Here is a 20484-nt window from a genome sequence, read left to right as displayed (position 1 = left end):
GACAACCATCATCTATTTGTTATTAAACTTTATTTTTTATTTTTTTGCAGTTGTTTAAATATTAAGTTTTGTTCAGTCATGTTATTAATTCTATTTATTTTTACATGTAACTTGTACAAATTAAAATATTGAATTCATAAATTCAACATTTTTATTACACATTTGGTCATTTTATTGTCCGTAAGCTTCTATAACTGTCTCCTACTCAGAACCACACGTGGTTTTGTGATTAAAGATGACAACATCCTGCCTCGGTATCGGTCTGTCCTCCTGGCAGTTCCCTGTGATTAATTGAACACCTCAATCACATCCAGTATCCACAGCTGATTTCACTCTCCCCTCAAAATCATTGTGATCAAAATCCCGACCACGTGCAGCTACTTCCTGTCCGTCCCACCCCTTCCACCCTCAGATTGGACCAGTCATGTGGAGGGATAATATGGGTATTGTTCTGGGCTGGGCCGGCCTCTTCACAGGAACATCGGATTCTGTTTGAAGTCGTGATCCGGCACGGCCGACTCACCTGCAAGATCAATACGCCGGGTTCAAAGCTGCCGGCTTCACAGAGAACACACTCTTATTAATTTATAGAAACTTCTAGAAACTTTGTCTGAAGGGAAAAAACCTCCAACTCTGTGTGGTGGAGAGACAGGGGGAATTATTAATATACCTGGAGAGAGAAAAAGAGACACAGAGACACACAGAGAGAGAGGGAGAGAGGCCGACCAGCCATCTTCTAACACCTCAAATGAATATTTAAATGAGTTACTGTTTGATGTGGATTGATCATAAAAAAAAGTGTGTGTGACTGTGTTATGTGTGTCGGGAGGAGACAGATGGATAAGGAAGACGGTTAAAAGACTCATTAGATCAAGAACACGAGTGTGTGTTAGGCGTGTGAGTGTGCATGTGTGTTTAACTCATTAAGGGAGTCTATTTGAGTTTTCCTTTGTTGTCAGATTTGATGATTTGGGGGAAATTTCCAGCCTTGGATTCAAAGCATTCCTGTTCGGCGCTCCAAGCCCGCGGCGTCAGGGAATGAAACACTCTGCATTTATATTTAATGATATCAATTTATCAACAGGAACAATCTCAGGATGTTGGCTCAGATTTGATTCCATGTTCCCCTGTTTTTACCTGAGGGACACATGCACACGTTTGCTCATCGCCGTTCCATTACCATACTCCTTTCTTTCTCTCACATCTGTACGCTGATAATAACCAACAACTTCCTGACGGCGCAGTTCAATCTGTGCCTCGCTTACTTGCCGCGGAAACACCAAGACTGTGAGTCTGCTGAGAACGTGGGGGATTTTCACATGCGAACCTTACAAAACTAAAATGTTAGGGCGATAATGAAAATGATGAGTGGAACCCTACTGAACATGATGGCCTTTCAATTTTATGTACTGAAGTTATCACATGAAATGAAAAAGTCATGACTCACAACTTGAGAAATTACATAAATCAAGGATCATTGCATGTAAACCAAATTATGCTGCAGTGAAATGTCTTTTAAGAGAGAAAAAAGGCATCACTTGATGCCTGAACTGATTCATGATTACAGTGCTGGTCAGGTGCTCTGCGATGATATTCACCCTACTCACATCTTCGTGTCCTGATGCAGCTGCGTCTGTAATTTCTATTGGTAGAAAAAACACTGCAAGCCCTTAGAGAATCCATGAAATGATTATCTTAGCATTATTTATCAAATTTATTTATTTTATCTATTTTAAATTAAACCAAGCTTGGTTTGTTTTTATGTCTAATTGAGGTTGGAAAACTAATTTCCTAGGGGGACAAGTTGCAGACGAAACAATAAAAAATAAGGCAAGAGATAAAAGAATGTTCAAAAACAAAACAGATATGGCTAAAAGTAAATTAAGAACAGGTGCAATTAACAAATGAGTAATTTACTATTTCATTTACAGCCGTCTTGTTCTATTCTATTTTTGACAGCGGTTCAAGATTCATCAATTTAGGTATAACACTTTTTAAGACTAATCCTAGAGCAGAACACATGAAGACTCTTGTCCCATGACATTCAAACTACTCACAAGTCTGAGCAGTTTTTTAAAATTTTTCGTGCAGAAAACGTGAGTTAAAAAAAATAATTCCAAACAGTCCATGTGCAGACTAAAAACCATTAGATTTTTTAGTGCACACCGGAAATGGGGAGCTTCTCACAGCTGGATAACAATCCATTAATTAACTCTGCATGTTGATGAATTAGCACAAGGAACACCTGCGACAACAAAAGGAAGTATTAAATATTGTTGTTTATTTGACATCTGACTGAGTAAGTCTTGCATTATATGTTAGTATAAAATATGATATTTGGTGTTGATTTCTTGTACAGAAACTGCAAAAACTAATAATATGAGGATACATATAGTACACGTTTATGGATTTTGGACACAGCAAATGATTGCAACGTGACCAGAAATAAGGATGAAATAGTAACTTCAGACATTTATTAACTTAAATTAAAAAAAGTAGATTGAATCAAAGGAAACTATTTTCTCAGACTCTAAGCTTGGAAACTGTAAACTGAACCAAACCAGATCTAAAATGGAACAGATGATCAGAACCCAACCCAAAGTTTGGACAACATTGTATTGATGTAATTTATACATTAAATCCAAAACACATTTTATCATGAGAATAACTCTCAAAGATGTACTCATACAGCAAGTTTGAATGAAGTTTCTTGCTGAAAGTACTTTTTAGACTATGAAGTTTGTTTGAACTGAAGTCAGACTCGAGTTCTGTCCGTCCAGTATTCTATGTTACAGTGTTTGTAGCTGCAGCCACAACTAATCTGACGCAACACTCTCTTGATTCTGGCTCCTAAAGTTGAAGTCAAAACCTGATTACAGTCTTCAACTAAAGAACCTCGAAGTCAAAGCAATGCTGTTTTAATCTCCAAGTGTCTGGACCTCCTCCTCTTCATCCTCCTCCTCCTCCTCCTGAAGCTTTAATGTGCTGGTCTGTGTTGGACTTCTAGAAGTTGTGTGTGTGTGTGTGTGTGTGTGTGTGTGTGTGTGTGTGTGTGTGTGTGTGTGTGTGTGTGTGTGTGTGTGTGTGTATGCTGCATATAAAAGCTCCTCCATCCTCGAAACCGAGTGAACTCGCACAAGCTTAAAGTAACAAGGTTCAAGAGTGCACGGTTCAACTGGAGCACCTGAAAGTGTATGTGTGAGAGGGAGATGCTTAAGAGGTAGATATTATATTACTGTGTGTGTGTGTGTGTGTGTGTGTGTGTGTGTGTGTGTGTGTGTGTGGACAGAAAGTCCAGTGTGCAGGCCGCTGCAGTTAACTCTGGGGAAGGCAGAGAGAATCCTAAGTCGGTCTGTAGAGAGTGAGGGCTTTCCCTTTCAACTAGAGCTCCCCTGGACTCTCTCTCTCACACACACACACACACCTACACACACACAAACATGTACGTAGATCCACACACAGACAAGCAAAAACACACACACACACATACTGACAGAAGCACCAAAACACACAGATACACACACAAGGGACATGAAGACTTGGAGGCCCACATGCACACTCAGAGAAAAAAGTACACACGGGATATCTCTACACATTGTTACACACCCAAACACGCAGAGAGGCATGGACACTTTCACTTTCTCTCTCTCTCTCTCTCTCTCTCTCTCTCTCTCTCTCTCTCTCTCTCTCTCTCTCTCTCTCTCTCTCTCTCTCTCTCTCTCTCTCCTTTAGTGTCTCTCAGTAGTTCCTTAGTGTTTCATCTGACAGCTTATTCCCAGTGTGGCTCCACTCTGTATTCACCCCGGATCCCCTCAGCACAGACACCCTGTGAACACACACTCCCAGGTGGAGATGGGGGGGGAAGGTGACCTCGGTCCACACACACACACACACACACACACACACAGACGCACGCTCCGACATGTTCACATATCCGAAAAAAAACAAACACATTCGCCAGATTCAAATTACAAAATTATTTTCTGCCGTTTACAACTGGGGAGGGGGGGAATTGTTACTGTATTAAAATTAGCATATTCTTAAAATGTCTGACATGTCTGCAGCTGTCTCCAACTTGTTCTGGAGAGTTTCAGGTGACTGTTTTGGTTTAGTATCAGTACAAGGAGAAATCTGAGAAGCTCAGTTTGTATGTAAGTGAAGCAGGCAGTAAAAAATGTAAACTGAAACTTCTCTAATTTGGCTCATAAAGATTTTGAAAGCCTATAAAGTGAGAAAAGGCCACTGAATTCAGAAACTCTAATTTTGGGTTTTAAACAGGTTTAGTGTTCCGAGATGTAACTGGGTGATAAACATGATTTGTGAATAGTTGTAATTCTTGCTCAAAGATCTCATACTTTGTCCCTTTGTCTCATTTTTTTATTCATGAAAGGTCAAATGACAAAGTGTCAAAGACGTCACCCAAAGTGCTAAAAGGAGAGTGAATATCGAACTTACATTTGTAAGGTGGCCACAACTCCGAATGAATGCTAATGTTGCTGCGTGTCTGCTCAATTTTTGAAATAAGCGACTGTTTGCTAACACGCTCACCATGTCAACTTCAGAAGGTTGTCCCTGCAGAGCTGAACCAAGCCCTTCAATGCAACTTTTGCAGAATACATAAAGAAGTCTCCTGAGGCTTCCAGAGAAGAACAGAGTCTCCCCTCACTCTTCGATTCTTGCGAACCTTTTCGTCCTCACCCTTCGGCCCATGCAGGCTGGAATTGTTTGTTTGTTGAGCCATCAGAAGTTGGTCCTTAACCATTTTGAGAATAAACTTACCTGAGTGCTACTTGGCAAAGTACCCCAAACCTGGTTTGGATGCATCATCATACTGCACTGTGGCTTCTTAGTATTTAGGGGACTGATTCCTCTGTTGGCTACACTAGCATCATATGTTCATATTTAAGTTTGAAAGTTAATCTTGTATCTCTTTGTGTGTCCTACCTGAAAACATACTGCAGCTCCTCATTGACAGAGTAAACATGTGAGCATTTCTCCCTAATTTCTTGTCTTCTCAGGGTATTACTGTAAACCATCTAAAGTAGTATATCATTCATACCAGTGCATTATCATGACTTAACAGGACACTTTAAATATGGTCTTTTTTTTCACATTTTCTGAAACACTGTTGCATTCTCCTAACACTAAAAAGCGACCACAGCATCTCATTCTGTGCAGCACTTCATTTGTTCTGCAGAAGAACGTCTCTGATTTAAAACATTTAATCCATGTGTCAAAAATAAATAAATCAAGGCAGTCAAATGTCTGAGGAGCCATATCCGTCTGACAGAAGATATTAATTGTGTCTCTTTGCAGCATGTCTCATTAATCCAATAAAGAAGAAAAGCAAGCTGAATAAAATGTCACAGAGAAAACTATTTCAACAGCTAATTCACAGGTTCATTGCTGTCAACATTCACCTTTGTGGTATGTCTCCTATTCACAATAAGCACCTTACAATAAAACTGAACCAAAGCAGACCAAACCACCAAACCAATCCCTAACTTCCTCCTCCTCCTCCTCCTCCTCCTCCTCCTCCTCCTCCTCCTCCTCTCCCTCCTTAGGTTTCCCCTGCAGCACTTTGGGAAGAAACCCAGCGTCAGGCAAACCGCCTGCATCCCCAGAGAGTGGGTGACATCCACAACCTGTGTGTGTGTGCGCGTGTGTATACAGTACATGCACACGCATACACATGTATGGACGCGTGTGTGCGTATGTGTGCATGCGTATGGATGTGTGTGCGTTTTTTAGAGAGAAGGAGAGAGGCAGGGAGAAAGCTGTGGCTTGCCCTAAACCATCAGCCTAGCGGCACTACAGTAATAACCACAGGACTCAGTCACTACCACAGGCAATATGTGTGTGTGTGTGTGTGTGTGTGTGTGTGTGTGTGTGTGTGTGTGTGTGTGCGTGTGCATACTACATCTGGATATGTGTGTTTGTACGTGTGGTTAGTGAGTGTATTGATCTACAGCATGTATCCAGGTATACAGTATCTCATTTAGAGGCCTGTAGTCCAATCACAGCTCAGCTCTTCAGCCCTGCGTCTGTCAATCCAACCTCAACAGTGATTGGTTGAAAGGTCCAAAGCCATCGCACAAGGTCAAAACAGAGAGACACATCGATAGATAGATAGATAGATAGATAGATAGATAGATAGATAGATAGATAGATAGATAGATAGATAGATAGATAGATGTGAATTATATCAAAAAGAGGAATGGTAAAATGAGCCTACCCTCTATCTGTCTCTCTCTCTCTCTCTCTCTCTCTCTCTCTCTCTCTCTCTCTCTCTCTCTCTCTCTCCCTCCCGCTCTCTCCCTCTCCCTCCCTCTCTCCCTCTCTCTCTCCCTCTCTCTCTGGTTGCTGCAGGGTTGATTGGAGGTTTTGTCACGCCTGCTTTGACAGGCCGGGCAGAGCTCAGGTCCCAACGGTTTGGCAATTATCCTCTAACCCAGCAGCCTACTACTGCACAAATGCACTCACACACATACACACACACATACATGGCCTGCATGTCAATACGTCAGAGATGGGGAGACAGGCTGTCTGTGTTTTCCATCTCCTTCCCTTTCACCCTCACCACATCTCTCTCTCTCTCTCTCTCTCTCTCTCTCTCTCTCTCTCTCATTAGCCGGGCGCGTTTTTGAGGGGAGGAAGGTGTGAAACTCTGAGACTCTTAACATTCCACTCTAATATACAGTCCATCTTAAGCTATGCAGGGCCTGAACTCACACATACATGCACACATCCACACTTACACACACTCCGTAATCCTGGGAGATCAGAAGGGCTCCTCTTCCTCTTGCTAAGTAGCGTTGGAGCCGTCTACAGACTCGCTGACGGTCTCTCCAGCTTAGCAAATGTACAGCAGCTTGTCAAGCACAGGAAGTAGCTTAGGCTGTGGCATTAGCTTAAACATGCACTTTAGAAACATGGAGGAAGCCGCAGCATCCAGCCTGATGTTCAACCTGCAATGCAATTTGTAGCTTTATTTCAAATTGTAATAAATCAATAGGATATACTGGATTCCACATGACTAGTCTTTGCTTGTGATCGTAAAGCTGAGTCTCAGGTCCATGCAACACAGTACCACTAAAGTCACTGTATGTATTCTTGTGTAGTGTAGTGTTTGGGTATTGAATGGACAAAAAGTTGTTGATGTTTTGTACAAATAGCAGGTCAAGCGCTTGTTTGGAACAATAGAGCCAATTATAAGAGTGAAAACCTCAGAAAATAAAGACAAGAAATCCCAGCTTGAGCTATACTTTCTGCATTTGTTTGCATCAAAGATAGAAAATCAAATCTGGACTGTATCATATTCGTAGGAACATTTTTCTCGACTGAGGTAATGTGTGAGTGGAAGCAACATGGAGGATAATAATAATATTAACGCCTTAAAAGGGAATTCTGGTTTCAGACAACCTGGTCATATCTATGCCGTTATTTCTACCAGTTATGAAAACTTTGTAGTTGTCAAGTTAATTGCTGAGATTTGGGAATGTGGCCATTACTATAAATCTCACAATTGGCCCTTTGCTAAGCCCCGCCCCCTGCTGCTACTCCAAGCTGTCAGACCATGAAGCCCATCTACCGTTTTCATGAAGCCCATAGAGTAAGTGTGGTACATTAGAAAAGGTATACACATCATGATACCACGCAGCATCACTGTTACACAACATTTAGACAAGCTCCAAATCCACAAAACCAGCCTGAAAGAGTCTATGGAGCAAAGTGGGTTTCTTGCCTGTCTATGCTATGCTGTGATTGCCCTAGCGAAAAGACCCAAAGTTAAAAAACAAAATCAATATGATGTGCCGACTAGTGCTGAAACAATTAATACATTAATTAAGTCCTGATTTGACAGAAAATTAATCAAATGCAATTTCAATGAGCAATAATTGTGTCTAATGGTCTATTTCAAAAACATTTTAAGTCCACATTTTAAGGATTCAAACTCAATTTTTAAATGTTGTGCAGACAAAATAGGTGCTTGGAAGAACTTTATGGACATCCACCAATTTATACTGCAGATGAAACAATCAATGCATTCAATCATTCAATAATAAAAATAATCAGTAGCCCTGACTCAAAAACAACAGTATGGTTCCTGCCTCACTCTTAGGGCTGTTGAAACAGTACCGTCCCTTGTGAGTGTGGCCAGTGGTGTTACAGATGTGGCCATGAATGTGAGACTAGCAGCCACAGTGACAGTAACACGAACAGAGGAAAGCGAAACAAAGCGATTGCATAGTTAGCTTCAGGTCACATGCCAGATGTTCGCTGGGTCCTCCATGTAGAGAGCTGGCGGTGCTGGATTATCCCACAGAGCTCATCAGACAGCAAAACAGGATGAGTGACAAGAGTCGTGGCGCTGACAGAGGGGATGGATTTACAGCTGGCTGGTAGCAGAGGTGGTGTGAAAAACATGGAAGTATAGAATAGCACTTGTTTTTATCTTCCATTTTAGATTTTTATGATCCTATTTATATTCATGTTTCTACACACTGATGAACTCACTGTATATTATAGGACAATTCACTCTTTATTTTCATAAAGCCATTTTCAACAGAGTCAGGTCCTATGTGGAACCATTCGAGCAGAGTGTTATTCATATCATCCCTATTCAGAATTTTTTTTAAATCATTTGATTCTGGCTTGTAGGTTATTGGTGAGTCAGTTCAGTTATTTTGGCATCTATCATCACCAGCTAGATTTAACCTATTATCTTTCATTCATGAAGATATAGGTACTATAGGAAACACATTTCCATTCACCTCTATTGCATTGGTTGTGGAGGCAGATATCTCAAAACCTGGACATGTAAAATAGTTTGAAATGCAATCAAATTAAGACTGGTTTCAGAATGCGTTTTAAAAAGTTAAACCTAGTCTCACAAATGATTGTTGGCACAAACAGAGCCTATTATTTAAAAATAATAAGTAGTATATAGTAATCTGTAGTTTTGACAGATCATTTTGGAAAGAAACTCTTAATTATTCTGAAGAGGTTCCATGACAGTGTGTATTCTGACTCCTCATGAAAAAACAGGATGGGAATCTTCAACAACAGTAAATACATGAATGGTTGTTTTGTGTGATGTTTCCTATTACAGCTACTTACAACAATGAGAATATTTCTATTATGTAACTGGATACCAATAACCGTCATGTCTTCATGTTAGAAGCTGATAATTCTCATCAGCAGGTGTAGATTTCCATGATGGGACATTCCCCACCTTTTAACTTATTAAATCAAGATATTATGTTCATTTCTTCATCCTGTTTTACAGCGCGGCACCATCTCCGTTTCTTGCTCAGCGCCCTGGGCGGCGTAATCGTCAAATCCATCAACACACTCGCCTCACATCAGATCAGCACGGCGCTCTTTGAAGGAGATGGACGTTGTAGCTTTATCAAACAGACAAAGCAGTGATCTTCCCTTCCGGCGTAAAACAACTACATACACCTTACAGCAACAAACGTGTCTGTGTGTGTGTGTGTGTGTCGATATGGGAGCAGAACAAGTAGATGGGTGTAATTTCATAGGTGTGTGTGCTTGAGTGTGTGTGTAGGCGGACCTTGCCTCAAGCTAAAGTCATTGAACAGTTAAGGAGTTCCTGCTACACTCCAGGCTAAAGCTGAAATGCAACCGTCTGACCACGCGTGAAATTACCTCCCTTTCATGAGTGCAAAGCAGACGCGCGCTCGCTTACACACACACACACACACACACACACACACACACACACACACACACACACACACACACACACACACACACACACTAAATTGTAACTGGACATTCCCGCATGCACAAATATACTGTATGTACAGCAACTGCACACCTGTAATAGACAAGCAAACACACATGTTAAAAGCATGAAAGCCATGTCACGGTTGTTAGCAGTAACATGGCATGGTGACATGGAAGTGCCTTAGAAGTGCTAATAACCCTGTCAGTGCCATGCTCTGTGTGTGTGTGTGTGTGTGTGTGTGTGTGTGTGTGTGTGTGTGTGTGTGTGTGTGTTTGTAGTTTCATGTCATTTTTGGACTGTGTTAAGGAGTGGAATATCTTTATTTCCTTTCTAATGGTTATAAAATGCCTCATAGCAAGCAGATGGAATAAAAATAAATGATGCAAGAACATGAACTTAAAACACCAAAATTACATGTTAGCCAAATGTATGAGTGTAAGTGTTGAATGGAACAAATTTTGAATAAAATGTTTAAACCAAAGAGGTCAAAGGACATAAACTGCGGGAGCTAGCGTCAGTTGGAAAAAAGCACGTTGTCATTAATCTCTGTCTCTGTTCTCAAACACTGCAGCCAAAAAAAGAGCATCCTTCCTTCTGTGCTGCTTGCATTCATTTGCCTTATAGTAATACAAACAAGAATAGGTACACCTGCCTCACAACTCTTCATGTCAAAGTTGGAAAGAATTGAACTCACCACAAAGCAAGCAAGGCAGGTTTCAGTTTCCCCCTCGGCCAGTTCCTCATAGGAAAATCAAATTGGATGCAATAAGTGAAAACAGCAGATTAACGACTACAAGAGTAATACCCAGGCTAACCTGACTATTATATTGGACACATTCTTTTTAATGCTGTATTAAGATGTTTACATGAACTTGCAATGTAATACACAGAAAATGTGATCTATTGGAAAACCCAGTATTGTTTATTGCTCTCTCTTTTGTCAGCATTAAAATGTTTCAATAATCCTTGGATGTTGCGAAACAGTGTCACAGAAATTTAGCTGGAAATAGACAGGCACCAACAAGGTCAGCAACCTCATCACATACATTTCATAAGGAGCTGTTCTGCTTTGGCAATGTACGTTTTGGGGTAAATATAGTGTGAACCCAGCCTTCTTTAACTTTTATTCATAAAACAACATAAATTTATCTTCACACCGAAGTTCTGTTTTTGTTTACTTATTTGCCCGTGGTAAAAGTCAAGGTTAAGCACATATAATGGTTGATATAAACTGAAAATATCATAACCAATCGTTAATAAAATAAATAATGATGGTAACTACTACGTATGAGACAAACAAGAACCCAGGCTGACAGTGTTAATGGCAAATGCTTACACTATACGGTTTGTTTGTAAGTGGGCCCAACTGCAGAAGACTTGACGAGCAGATTGCAGGCAGGTGTGCTGGTACTCAGGGTCCAGGTGAACAGCATGGCGGTAACGAGACACACACAAACACACACACACACACACACACATGAACAGGGAGAGCGGCAAACCGGGGACCCAAGGCAACACAAGGAGAGACTGGGGCATGGCGGTGGCTCCGCCACCAAACCACCGCGTTTACTTTTCACTGCACGATATGAAAGTTGCACAGCAGTTTCCACTTAACGTAAATATTTAATGCAGAATAGCTGCACATCAACACGATCTGGGGAGCTCACTCACTCGGAACTCTTATTTTAACCTACTTATGATGTTTCCATCCCCCCCAAAAGAAAGGGAGTGAATTCTATGATCTGGAGAACAGGAGTGACTTGCCGACCTCCACGAATTCATCTGCCAAAGTCTTCAAAAAGTTTCCAATTTACAGTTCAAGGTTGGGTGACGTCACAAGAAGATCATCTTTCTTTTTTGGTTGATTTTGTTGTGCATAGTTTATATAGGAAAAGCCTGGCAGAACAACTCTCCGGGCAGTTACCTTGGGCTCTATCTGACTATAGGTTTTCCATTAATTCAGCTAACTGATTTTAAACGTTCAATAACACTCAGTCTGTCAATTGACACTAAAAATTGCTCAGCTTACTTAGACTGAAAACTCAATACAGAATTCACTCTTGGTCTCTATACACAACATGTTTATCCATCTGTCAATCAATCAATCAATCTGTGTTAGGCCTTAAACACACACACCTACACAGACACACAAACACACGCACACACAAACAGCCCTGGGTGCCGGTTTAGTAGGGTAATACAGTCTCAAGCGTTTCGCAAGGCAGTGTGTCACAGTGCATTATCCCAATTTCAGATCACAGCGAGCATCATTTAGACACACACATACAGTATAGGCTACTGCTACACACACACACACACACACACACACACACACACCTACACACACACACACACACACACTGAGCCATCACAGCAGTCGTCAGTTAGATTTGGTTCTTTTGAAGCGGAGCAGAAGTGCGGTAATGTCACAGCCTTGGGCGACAGACTGCTAGCACCCTGACACCCATATTACTCCCCCCTGTCCTCCCCCTCCAGCTCACCCCACCCTCCCCTCACCCAGCCCACCCGCCCGCCCACCATCACCGCCACCGCCACCTTCCTCGTGGTGAACACACTGTAACACACACACATGCAGACTGTCATGGCATATCTAGCTCCAAACTGCTACTCAGTCTTTGTGTTTTTAATATCTCCATCTCAAATAAAGTGTGCTGTTTCTGGCGGAGCGCTGTCCTCTCCAGCTCAAAGAGAGAGAGAGAGAGAGAGAGCGAGAGAGAGAGAGAGAGAGAATACACTTAGCATAAAAACTGATTTTAGACATTACCCTGGCATCTGCAAGTCTTTGTGCTCGCACAAATTCTTGCTTTGCAGTGAGGAATATTACTCGACATTCCAGGCGTGCTCGGTTTTATTTTTTCCTCTAGATAAAGCGGTTCAGATAATCGAGCTAAAGTGTTCGTTTACCTCTCCGGACCTCATTGTTGTTGTCATGTCACCGTGTTCCCACATCTCAGAAACCGATTTGACTGAGCACAATCTTTACATTTACTAGAAATGTGGAATGTCCAAAACTACAAACAATTGCAATTTTGCAATTGCCAAGACACAAAAACTGGAACTTGTGGCACAGTTATTGAAATCGCTCATGATGTCTCTTTACTCACCAGGTATGCTGAACCATAGGCACATCGTCTGCTTCACACTTCATGAGTTTGAAATTCTAAAACACGCTTTTTGGAAATAGCTACACATGGTTATCTACATAAGACACATCATTCAAAACTGAAAACAGTGTACGTTGTTTACTTCGCACTGCCAATGAAATACTAGACTCAACTATTAATCGCCTGCTCCTTGAATGCACCTGTGAAATCCCCTGTAACTAATTAGAGCACTTATTCAGATTCAGGTTTGCTCTTTGTTGTGCACAACAATTGTGGACAATTTTGGAGAGAGAGTGCGAGGACGGTAATTGCAATATGATGTATTTTGTTAAAAGGGCAATACAGTAACTATGTTCATGTTGTCTTCAGTTAATTGTGTCAGATACTGTTACGAGTATTGAGAATAAACACATTGCATTTGTGTTCATAGGCTACAGTTTACAGTATGCTACAAATGCCACTGCCAAGGACTCCAGATACGTGTTTTATACTAACAAAGCAGTGTGCCGTTGGCATGTGGAGAGAGCTATTTATTTGGTGTTTTGTGTCAAAAGGTGTGGTGCAAAAATACAATTTCTAGAAAGTTTGCTTTTGCAAGAGATGTAAGATATATTTGTGAATGTCTTTGTTTTTTGGGGCTTCAGAAATTGTGTTTTAGCAATATCAAACAACTGTATTTTCCTCTATTTTAACAATTAGCAAGCAGTGACTTGGTTTATCCAAGTCTGTCTAAAGTGGGCTCCATGTAATATGTGATTGTAGAATTATTGTTAGCATATAGAGAGGAGTGTAGTTTGGCATATTTATCTGTAAAGCTTAGGTGAGCTCCAATTGCAGCCAAGTATGTGGCACTAAGCTGCTTTTCACTTGTCTTCTCTCCTCAGCCTCCACAAACCAGGCAATTTGGGGAATGTGATTTTAGCGCTCTGACAGCGGTCAGAGCAACAGGAGCTGCTGTTTCTCTCTGTGTTCGCAAATCTGTGACATATCGACTCAGAGATTTATTCAGCTCCAAAAACCTTGGTGCTTCCAGTGGATTTTCCGCGGGTCCCTGCTCTGTCTAGTCATCGGTCACACTCACAGGATGATGTGTGAAAACATTTGGGAGGAAAAGAAAAATACTTTGGCCCAAAAATATGTGCGTTCATGTGTATGAGAGCTCTTTTTCTTCTTTTTTTTACGGGTGAGCAGGTCTGTGTTTGTGTGTTGCAGTATCTTTGCCTTTGTATGTGTGTGTGTAAAGTTTGTGTAAAGCTGTCCATGGTAACATGGTAGTGTGTGTGTGAGCGTGTGTGTAATATGTGTATTAAGTATGTTGCAGTGAATAGATGTATAATACTTGGTGCAGCAACATGGGTGTGTATGTTAGCATGTGTGTGTGTGTGTGTGTGTGTGTGTGTGTGTGTGTGTGTGTGAGACAGACCATGGCCTGGGGTCATATCTGCGTCAGGCGGCTACTTGAGCTCAGTGCCGGAGCATGATCCCCTACGCCTTTAATTAGACACATTAACATACACACACACACACACACATACAGTACACGCGAAAAACGCACACACACTCACACACACACTCTTTTACTCTCTCACTTCATCATCTCTCTCTCTCGCTCTCTCTCTCTCTGCCTCCCACAATAGGCCTGTTGCATGACCCGAGGCTATGCCGACCACACCACATTAAAACCTGGACTAATCAACCTCATACTCTCATGGACACTTACCCACACACACACACACACACACACACACACACACACACACACACACTCTCAGCTTGTTAATTCTCCAAACAGAACATGAACTCAGAGTCTTTGCGGTTACAGTCTGATTAGATGCGGTGACTGTGGCGAGGAGTATATTAAACACACAAACATAGATAAACAACAGGACGGCCTCGCTTTGGGAATAAAGAAGGATGCAGGGATGATTCAATATTCAAATGTTAACTGTACATCGTACAGGGTACAACAATCTATGTGCTTTCCTGTGGTCAAATCATACCAATCACCCGCTGAGTAAATGTATAATCATGGTGGTCAAATTAATGCAAAGTAATGTCGCCACGCTATACTGAGTCATTCACATAGAGGCAAACTGAGAGGCTCTAATTTTTGTAGATTAAAGAATGACAAGATAGCAAAGGCCCCCACAAGTGACGGGGGACATGGTGACATCACTAACGAGTCCAACAGGGCAACAAGAGTGTTCAAATGATCACACCGGTTGGTAACGACCTCTCATTTAGCCATATTATCCAAACCAAGTGTTTGGAAATGAAACTGAAAGTAAGCACACTAGAAGGATTATACAACTGCACCCCAACTATTTTAAGAACCAAAGGCAAAGATTGAACCAGGAAGTTTGCCGACAAAATCTCATATCTGTTTACAGATAGATTACATCCCTACAAAAGCCAAAAGACAAACAAAAAACCTATTTAGATTTAAGTAAAAGGAGGGCGATGGTTTCCAAATAACAATTTCTGACTCGTTCTAGCGATGACGGCACATCCCAACATCTCAGCATCCTCCCCAAGAAAAATGCATCTGTAGTTTCTGCAAATACCCCCAAAATGAGACAAAGCCCTCTATTGTCGGACGTTTAACACCGGAAACTGATGTTTGTTTTCCTTTTCCAGTCAACGTTGCTTTCTTTTAACCGAGTCTGCAGCCGTTCCTTAACTGTAACAAAGTGTTAATGAATGTAATCACAATCTTTCCCTCCCTTTAACCCTAAATTGCGTTTGTTCATTCTAACCAAACCTTCACTAAATGTTTACCAGATCAGTAGACGCTTACATGTGTCATTTGCAGAGCATGGACCAACAATGTATTTAGCTGTTTAATTTGGAGGAACCTTATAATGGATAGGAATAATGATCCAAATTACAAAAATAAGACCCAAGCATGTTTTGCATGTGGCGCGATGCAGAGACGTTCAGGGCCAAAATGACAGCAACAATGGAAATCCTGCAAATTGGAAAGTACTGGATTGACCTGCGAGGGTTTTTTGAAGGCCGACACCAATATTTCTGCGCTCCAGCTGCCCATGGACGGTAATGGTAAGTCTGGCTCTTTATTTGCTAAATTATTATCATTTTTAAATTCTTATCACAGTCTAAAACAGCATATTTAGAGCCTGGGACCATTAAACCTCATTGAACGTTGGGTTCAAATCTGTTCAAGATAAGTACCTCTGATAACATCAAGTGTAGGATCGACAACTTTAAATAAAAATGTGTTCAAATAAATTGCATCCACAGTTTGCCTGCATATCTGATTTTATATTAAAAGCCATCTTCAGCTCAATACATGAATCTAAACCTGGTTCAATGTCTTTTCTTGAGGATTAACACAAAACAGATGTATACCAAGACTGCTGAAAGCTGTCAATACCGTAACATTGTCATATGCATGTTGCTTTTCTAGCCGCTGCCAACGAAGTAACAGACAGTCTGCAGCAAACTCATCTGTGGAGAAGTTCACAAATTTAGAGACAAATGAAAAAACAATCAGTAACCCACAAAAACCTTTTTCAAATCAGCGGACTTGCCTTGGTTCGTTGAAAATCAGTAGGTTTCCACCGGTTAGTTGCTTGAGGTGTGGACGTAACAGTAGCCTCGGGGTGCATAGCCAGGGATCCTTGAGGCTGCCATAAGGAAGTATTGTGAGTAATAGAGGCATGCACTGGCCACTAACCTGCAGCTAAATACACTGGGAGGCTCACAAACACACTGTGTAGAGTTAGAGTCTTTGATCCATAAACACATGGACACACACAGGCTCCTGATGAATCTGCATATCGACAAAACAACTAAATAATATTGCACTGGCTTCTACATCACATGCATTCACATTACAGACAGGTAAATATGAGAACGCACACACATACACACTCAACAACTCTACCAACTTGAGTATAACCACTTTGGGGGATGGATCAAACAAACACAGGACCTTCACCCAGGAGACCATTGTTTGTGTCCAGTGTTACGCTTGTTACGTAACTCTACATAAGAGTGACGTAAAGGCCACTAAGGGCGGTTGTTATTTAGTTACAGTTGTCACTGTTGTTACGTTGCATTGTTACAATATCATTTTAACACAAACATTGATCTTTTTTCCTAATCCATACTGCTGTTCAATCAATAATTCATATTTACCACTAAAAAGACTTGACTGTTTCACAAATACTTTCAAATATTTCTTTAATTTGAGAAAGAAGGGATACCGGTCTATAATTATCCAAGTAATGCTTATCGCCATTTTTAAATATTGGTATTACCTTTGCTGTTTGTTTTTGTCATCAGGCACAACAATTTGGTTGACCAATGCAGTGCTAATACCCGCAAAATAATCATTGAAATAATCAACAATGACCTATACTAGATTGTGTTATTGTGGGACTTTGGTTAGTTTATAATTACCAAAGGCAAGGTAAAGCAGTGAAAATATTCTAAATATAGTGTCCACTGATATTGATTTTTTTTTTAGGGGGTTAAAATACATTTAGCTTCCACCCCATCCACAGCAGTACATTGCTTTGCTCACGTTCTTGTACTACTGTCAGTCCAACCGCCATCTACCGTAGGTAGTACACTGGCTGTGGATAAGTACCTGATAAGTTGCTGTTGTGGAGCTTTCGATCATTATCACACAATGGTTTTTTTTCCTGTGAATCTTCAACCTTAGAGTTCAAACTGCACTTATGGTAAAAAAAAAAAGCTGTGTATTTGGAAGATGATTTGGCCACACTTGAAAAATCCAAACCTACAAACATGATGACCCATAACTTCCTTTCAGCAATGTAACAGGCTCCTGTTGTAATTCAGGGACAGGTACTGGCTCCATTCAAAGAAAATGTCTGCTGTTGGGAAAACATGTTGAACATAATCTGAACCTCAAACATAATATTAAAATGTCCACTTACATTGCAGCCAACACTGTAATAATAATTTGTGTGCTGTCTATTAATATGGCACAAATATAATGTAAGATTTTGACAACTTTGTTGTTACTATGTTAAAATACATTTAAAAAAATCAGAGGGGTAAATTGTCAAAAAAAATATCTGGCCATATTTTATGGATTGTGTGGATCATATTTCATTGAATTTAGAAGAAAACATTGTTTTTTTTCTCATCATTACTCTACTATAATAACATTTACTCACATTTTACAACATGTCTTGGCCTTGTTCAATCAACCTCATAATGGTGATGTAGAGGCATCCCTGAATCTCTGCAATGAAGTTGCTGAGTAAGATGTTTTTGTAAATTATACGACTGATGGCCAAAACTATATAAATAAGACCCTAAAAAAGAAGGAATTTTCCTTTAAATGTTTGGTACCTATACAATGTTGAAAAAGGACAAGATGTAAAATATTTGCTTGTGTATTAATCGTGAGTTCATTGAAATTAAATTTTGCAGTGGACATAGTTAAAAAGGACTTTAGTTGGTGCTTGCCACTTATGGATGGAGTTATACACATGCAGCTCAGTAAACATGTACAGTGCATACTGTACAACAAACACACACACATACACATATAGTATGATGGAGCAGTAGGCAATCGGACATGAAGGGTAGAAAGAGGTCGATGGTTCATGCTCCCTGCACCTCTCACCTGGAAGACTAATGATTATTGATTTCCCTTCAGCAAGCGTTGGGGACAGTTGCCTCGGGCCCTCAACCCCCCCCCCCCCCAGTCCCTCCAAGCCCCAAACACAGTAACACACACACACACACACACACACACACACACACACACACACACACACACACACACACACATTAACACATACGCTGCAGACGCCCAGTTGACACCAGACACATGCAGCCATGAAGGCAGAAGGCATCGCCCATTTAGCATCGTTCTAACGGAAACCACGCACACACACATTTAGCCCTGACAGACAGGAGTTAGTAAGGGAGGGGGGGTCGAAGAAGAAGTAGAGAGAGGTTCAGTTTGGGTGGGGGGGGTTTACTCCAGAAGCAGCAGCATTGCCTGGGGGGCTTTAGCCCTGCCACTCCCTGCCAGAGGAGAGAGGCTGTCACTACGCGTCAGTGTCACTCTGTGTGTGTGTGTGTCTGTGTGTTGTAGTGTTTTTATGTGAATGTGTATATCAGTATTGTGCATGTGCACATATGTGTATTTCTATGCTTTGTGTGTGTTTGTGTGCCAGTGTGCAAGTTTATTGTGTGTGTGTGTGTGTGTGTGTGTGTGTGTGTGTGTGTGTGTGTGTGTGTGTGTGTGTGTGTGTGTGTCACTCCCGCTCTGTGTCAGCTGCTTATAGGTGCCAGGCCACATTGTGTCCTCTCACTCGCCCGGCCCTGATTGGCCAGTTCGTTGGTTTCCCGCAGTAGCCAAGGCGTAAATAAGCTGGGAAGGAGGGGAGAGCGTCATTGTTGCAGTTAACCGTGTTTTAAAAGGAAGTTCTCACAACTTTTCTGTCAGTTGGTCTTTAGACAGTCTGTCCCGAGAATCACCAACAGTTTTATTGTGAGATTTCTGGTCCTTGAGGGAATTCAAAGGTTCTAGTTTAATGTTGAATTAAATTAATTTGAGTGCTGATCAAATTAGTTGATCGACAGAATAGTTACCAGTAATTTTGATAATAGATTAATCATTTAAGTACTTTATTTATGGAGTACTTTCTTGTTTTCGTGAAATTCTCCCTGGGCATCAATTAATTCATATCTTATCTCAGTTAGACATTTCAGCAAAATACTCTTATTGGCTTTTTTGCTGAGTGTTCAATGAGAAAATCAATATCAATCTGATGTCTGTACGTTAAATATGGAGTTTGAGCTGGAAGGCGAATAGCATAATTTAGCATGGAGACTGAAAGCAGGTTGAAGCAGCTAGCATAGCTATGTCTAAGGTGGTCATGGTGAGGTTGCCAGATAACCAGCAGAAATGCTATATTGCTGGATGGACAGAATAACCTTTTGATTGTCAAGAAATTTTCTCTAAAACAACAAAATGTTGTATTTATGTTTCCGTTTTGTTTGTTTATTGGTGTGCTTTAGAGGTGCTGGTGCTAGCTGATTCTACAGCATTATGCTAAGCTAAGCTAATTGCCTCCTGACTCTACCTCCATACTCAACGATATTAAGAGTGATATCAATCTTCCCATCTAACTATTGGCAAGAAAGTGAATAATTGTATTTCCTAAACTTTATTTATTCATCTATTTGAATATAAAATGCCAAATATTCTCTGGTTCTAGCTTCTCAAATTGGAAGGTTTGCTGTTTGGCTCTGTTTTATATCACTGTGAAAAAATACCTTTGAGTTATAAACGGTTGGTTTGGGGAAAAAAAAAAACTAAAGAGGTGTGATATTGGGCTTTTGGAATTTATTATTATGTCTTCATTGTTGTAATGATTATATTATTATATGTGTTATTACTTATAAATACTCTTCATTTGTGAGAGGAAGACTGTGTTATTTCTGCTTTAAAAAATAGATCTCAATTCAAACAAATAATTGACAATAATTGTAAAAGGGTTAGTTGCCCTAATTCCAGTCCCTCAAAATGATTCCCTATTCGACAAAATACGACAAACAGATATAGTTTTCTAATTCAGTAGTAAGTCAGCA

This window comes from Cebidichthys violaceus, unplaced genomic scaffold (assembly GCF_023349555.1).
Source record: "Cebidichthys violaceus isolate CVI_PGR_0920_01 unplaced genomic scaffold, fCebVio1.0.p SCAF_14, whole genome shotgun sequence".
NCBI lineage: Eukaryota > Metazoa > Chordata > Actinopteri > Perciformes > Stichaeidae > Cebidichthys > Cebidichthys violaceus.
The sequence above is the reverse complement of the archived record's forward strand: the minus strand, read 5'-3'. Positions refer to the sequence as shown.